We start from the raw sequence: 5420 nt of genomic DNA on the forward strand, positions 1-5420 counted from the left end.
AGCAAACTGCACTTTTTTTGTAACAAGCGGAAAATAAAGTTAATCCCCCTCGCCCTCCTTGAGGCTAGGTGAATAATAAGGAAGATAAGAGTCGTCGAGGGAATAAAAGGGGGTGTGTCGGATAGGAAAGGACGCAATTTAATTTACCATATATCCACCATGTTGTTAATATTGACATAAAAACCCAAAGTTGTCATGTATGCGGACGGCATGAGCCTCTTTTGTTCAGGAAAACACCTCGGCAACCTCATAGAAACAGGTAATGCGCTGCTAAATGAATTGGATGCTCGAGTAAAGCAGATTCCTTGACCATAAATGCGAAAACCTGCTGAGAAAGATGTCGAGCTCAGACGTGGGTCAAAAAAGATTGAGTTTGTTCGGGTAGTAAACAGTCTTCGGGTACTTCTAGAAGAGGACATGTCTTGGAACGACCAACTAGAAGCTGTTCTTAACAAACTGTCTAAAGCAGTAGGTATCATGTGTAAATTCAGATTTTTTTCCCTAAAAAAATAAAACTGTTACTTTATAACTGCCTTTTTTACCATGCCTAACGTACTCATATTTGGTATGGGGTACAACAACAAAAAGCAATATAGAAAAATTCTGCAGAATTTAAAAGAAAGCCTGTCGTACAATTGTTAATGCTGCGTACGACGCCGATACGAAACCTATTTTTAAGACCTTGAACCTATTACCTGTAACAGAACTTTACCACTCTACACTTTTAAAACGACACCAACTAGCTATTAAGAATAATGACGTGTTCATGATACAACTTTCTGGGCTGAAGACTAAAGAACAAGTTCGAGAGGTGCGGGTAAATGAACGTTTGGAAATTCAAAGAGTTCGAACGAACTATGGGTAAGAAAGAATTCACTATCAATTACCTGCCCTGTTAAATGTTATTGAGTCGTGTTGTAGCAATGTATAAGCGGTTATTTTACTCATCAAAGAGCGTTTTTTTACTCTTTTGTGCGCATTTTACTTATTTGCATTGGCTGCTTGCTTCTTCAGTCTCTTTTTTGTGTTGATTTTTGTTAATATTGGCCAATGCCGCTTGCTGCCTGTTGCACCGGAGGGCTGGGGCTGGTCAAGCTGTTTTTACGGCTTTTTTCCCCGGCTCCCTTTGCGCGAAAGTGATTCGTTTGTTGTTTTTTTCGCGCAAGAATAAAAATCAAATCAAAATCAAAAAGGGAATGTGAGAGGAGAGCGTGCAGAATTGGGTAAGAAGAAAGAGTAACGGAAGAGAGATTGGGACGGAATGATTCAAAAGCAAATGATAAAGTAAAGAGTAGTGTGATTTTAATGAGGTAATTAATATGAAAGGTGCGATAATGAGCAAGTAAATGCAGAGGGGGCCAATGTTTCTATGAGAGGAAGGGGAGAGGAGTGTAATAAGAATAGGAGTGGGGTAGAAAGAGAACGAAGAAGAGAAGAATAGGTGGAATGCATAGCATACGGGTTGGGGATGGAGTAAATTGGGGCAGTGATTAAATAAAAAACTCCCACCTCCCTCGCGGGAACCCGTGTGTTGATGCGACGCATAGGCGGAGCGGCGAAGGGACCGAGTTTTATAGCGCGCATAACGTTGAGGGGGCTGCGTAAGCCGGTCCCAGTCGATGACGACGTTGGCGTACTTGTAAAGCGGCGTGGACTCCAGGTGTTTGAGCCAAGCGTGGATGTTGCTTCGCCGGAGAACGGCACACCGGTTATATGCGCAGCGCGCCCGAAGGAGAGGAAACCGTGGAAGAGAGAGTACTGCACATGCGCCGGCCCGAGCGCGTCTGCCGCGGCTATGACGCAACACAATCCAACGCAATCCACTTTAATCCAATCCAATCCAAATCCAATCCAAGCCAAGCCAAGCCAATCCACTTTAATCCAATCCAATTTAATCGAATCGAATCCAATCCAATGCCCCTAGCGAGAGAGTGTTCGCTATCGGAGAGGAGAGGCGGTGAGCGGCGGAGAGCGCAGCTGGCGCGGCGAGGAGAATGGGGGAGGGGTGGACAATGCCGACGACAACGACGACGACGCCGGAGGGACAAGGCGAGTGAATCAGATGCTCTGCATCTAATCCAGATGATGCGAGATGGAGGGAAGGATATCGGGTCCATGGAGACGGAAGGATAAGATGAGTGCGAGAGGAAAAGTATTGGTTGTGAATAAGGGAAGTGTGATACGGGCGATCCAAAGAGGGGAACTCAAGCAGGACGAGGAAGGTCGAATTGAGCCAGCCGTGGTGTAAGGCCACTCGTGACATCGTTCGCATTCAGCCACACCTCTCTAAGTAAAATACGCTAGAGCCCCGTTTTGTATACCGCGGAATGTCGGGAAAATACGTTCGAATATTTGTGATTTTATCGCGGAGTCTGGAGGCGTTGGTTCGTCTGGAAAGTGTGCACGGTGGGCTGGGGCGTCCGGTCGCGGTCCCAGCGGCTACGTTCGTGTTCGTGCAAGATGCCGGGAGTGGAGTAAAGGAGACCACCTATTCCCACAGCGCTCCTGAGTAACTGAGAGTTTTACCTTGAGAATCCACTGTTGTGAACCGCAGAGGAAATGGTTGTTTTTCGTAAACTTCCGCCCCATTCTTCACCGTTAGTGGGCGTTCCAACCAACCCGGGCTGGTTAATCGGCGAGAATAATGCACAGGCATTACGTCCGTAAGCGGTGGTGCCTAATTCATTGTTCGGCAGACGTCTGAGTGACAGCTGTTTAAGTAAGTTATTGCGCTGACCTACGCATGTGCGGAAGCTGGAGTGGCGTGCTCTAGAGAGAAAAAAATGCCAATGTTTTACCAACTCTGGCAAAAATAGGCACTCTTGTCAGACCATTCGAGCTGGGAAGATCCATGGGAAACGTGGAGTCTTGACCGTTAAGCCACGGCCGCTCGATGGAAACTAGGTCCTAGTTTCCATCGAGCGGCTGTGGTTAAGCCTATAGCAAAAGGCTGAGTTGGATTTGAGGATTGCGTCGCAAGTGTACAGCTGTGTACCGAGCAACTGGCGGGTCCTGGTGCGGTAACCCGGTCTCGCCTGTTGTCGCTGAACTGGATTGTGTACACTAGGAGCGTAGCGCAGCTAGGCTGGGAGCGCGAGATGCTCAAGTGACTTGTAGGCACTTGGAGCTAGACTCTAACATCAATTTCAAGGTCTTCCTTTTTATTTTAAATGCAGAGCATTTCTTTAACTCACGATGTTATGCGTCCGTAACTCGGCGCCCGCACCACGGCAGCTGCGCCCTCTCCCCCACTCCTCCTCGCCCTCAACACGCTTGCAACAACAGGTGCAGCGCGCGCTCCCGCGTTGCAAGCACCGTAGCAACAGCAGGTGCGGGCGCGTCCTGGCGTGACGGTGGCGTGATAGCGCGCTCTCTCTCCGCCTCCTCTCACTCTACTGCGTTCGTTGGGAATATAAACCCGGGTGTCGGCGCGTCAGCCGCACTCCAGTTCTGCTTCGCTCTCTTCTCGTCGCGGTTGTCGCAGTTGCTAAGCGATGGAAGCAAGACCTTCAACTAGTACCCGCGACAGCTACCACCACCATTACAACACCCATCGCCACCGCCACGCGCGTAACGCCGCTAATGCTCTGCATTTACTCGTGCCCCTCCCGCGGGGGTATGTCGGGGTCCCTTTTTGTAAAGACGAATGTAAAGAGCTGTATGTACGTATGTATGTAATTACATTGTAATTACATTATGTAGCGCATTCTCTAGACTTTATCATATCAAAAACGTTCCGAGCTCGTCGATTTGGCCGCATCTCCGACAACTTCAACACTATCGCTCTGCTCAGCGTCATCAACGGCAGCCATTGCAATTGCGTTCGTGATCGACGCAGGGGTCTGGCGGAATGAATATCTTATCCTCACTGCTGTTACCGTGGTAAAAGAACAAGCAAGAGAGGAGGATGTAGGCGAATGGGAGTAAAAAGAGGGGGTGATAAAAACGGTGGGAGTGAAGGCGATATGAGGAACCAATTTTGAGGACGACAGTTTATCTTGAGTTACTACACGTAAACGTTTGGCCTGTTGGGGGCAGGAATCAGCCATGAGGGTTACTTGCGAGCATACTCACGGGAAGGAGTACGTTTTGAGTAGGGCGGTATGACGAAGAGGGTGAGGGGCGAAGTTGTGGTGCAAAGGAAAATGGTAGGAGGGAAAGGGCATAGGAGTAATAGGGGAAAAGACGAGAAAGAGAAAGTGAGAGGAAGAGAGGGCAGAACAGCGAATAAGAACAAGTGGGGCAAAAGGATACGCAAACGTAAAGCTCCCCGGGAAACAACGGCAGTTCCCAGGGCTGCCACACGACGTGTAAAGATGGGTGGGGTGTCGTCGTGGTGTTGGTCATTGTGAGTATCGTCTGGTTTTTCGTCTGAAGAAGCAAAAATTCGGTGGGAAACACCCGCTGTCAGAAGCTCGCTTCACGTCGGCTAAAGCGTGTGATTCCCACGCGATGCCTACCCCGCACAATTATAGAGTATCAGAATTATCGGCCTTTCAGGAGCCTTCTTGGCGCACCTTTTTTTTTAAATTAGTGTTCAAATTTTACAAGGTTTAACCCGCGAAATCTTCAACCAAGTTAAAACGCGCTGTAGTAGAAGCCTAATAATTAATTTAAACAACCTTTTCATCTTTAAGGTGCACCAAAATTTCGTCAAGTGGGAGTTCTTGCTTTTTACATGTACAAGGTGGCCACCACGGCCGAAATGTCAAGGGCGTCCATGGAATCACAGCACAATGCGTTAAACATTTAGCCTTGGTGGCGGGCTCCTTGCGTCCGTCTTTTTTTCGGCTGCGCGTCGCACCGAATATATATATGGATCAAACGGCAAGACGTTAGATTACGGCTTTAGATTTCGTACAATCGATTGACACTGCGACCTCAGCACCACCTTACCTAAAGCACCTGTGAGCACCAGTCCTCCAACGATGCCCAAAATCAGCAAGATGACAAAGACCGCCACAATCGCCATTTTGCTGGTTCCTTCCTCTCTGCGTGCAAAGACAGTTTTAATATATCACAGTTTCTATCATTACATACCTTGGCGTCTTACTGGATGAACAGTTGGCCTGAAAACCACGCAGTGACTCCATACGTGAAAAAATGTAGTTAATAGTGTCATACACTATGCAAGTGTCGCCAGTTTCTTCGAGATCGACAAACTGGGAGCAATTTTTTACGGCATTTGACAGTCATTTGTCATATTGCATCGAATGTCGGGGTAATAGATATTCATTAAACGCACAGTCACACTTCGTTCTTCAAAAAACGGACATCCCTTTAATAACGTAAGCACAGTACACTGCATATGCAAAAACCATTTCCAGAGATTTAAAAATAATACCTTTGAATGTCCTAACACAAATCGACTTTACCAGCACATAGGCATATTGCTGATACTTTTCCCCTGCCGCAGTCTG

At 47.6% G+C, this 5420-nt stretch overlaps 1 long non-coding RNA gene across 1 annotated transcript in view; it reads right to left on the minus strand.

Moving 5' to 3' along the window:
- Window positions 1-4995, minus strand: part of LOC144180618 (uncharacterized) — an 18473-nt gene extending 13478 nt beyond the window's left edge. Inside the window, exon 1 of the long non-coding RNA XR_013324477.1 lies at window positions 4897-4995. This is a non-coding gene — a long non-coding RNA (uncharacterized LOC144180618). The remainder of the gene's footprint in view (window positions 1-4896) is intronic.
- Between the last annotated feature and the right edge of the window lie 425 nt (window positions 4996-5420).

This window comes from Haemaphysalis longicornis, unplaced genomic scaffold (genome assembly GCF_048455015.1).
Source record: "Haemaphysalis longicornis isolate Haplotype H1 unplaced genomic scaffold, Haemaphysalis longicornis Haplotype H1 scaffold_4, whole genome shotgun sequence".
Taxonomy (NCBI): Eukaryota; Metazoa; Arthropoda; class Arachnida; order Ixodida; family Ixodidae; genus Haemaphysalis; species Haemaphysalis longicornis.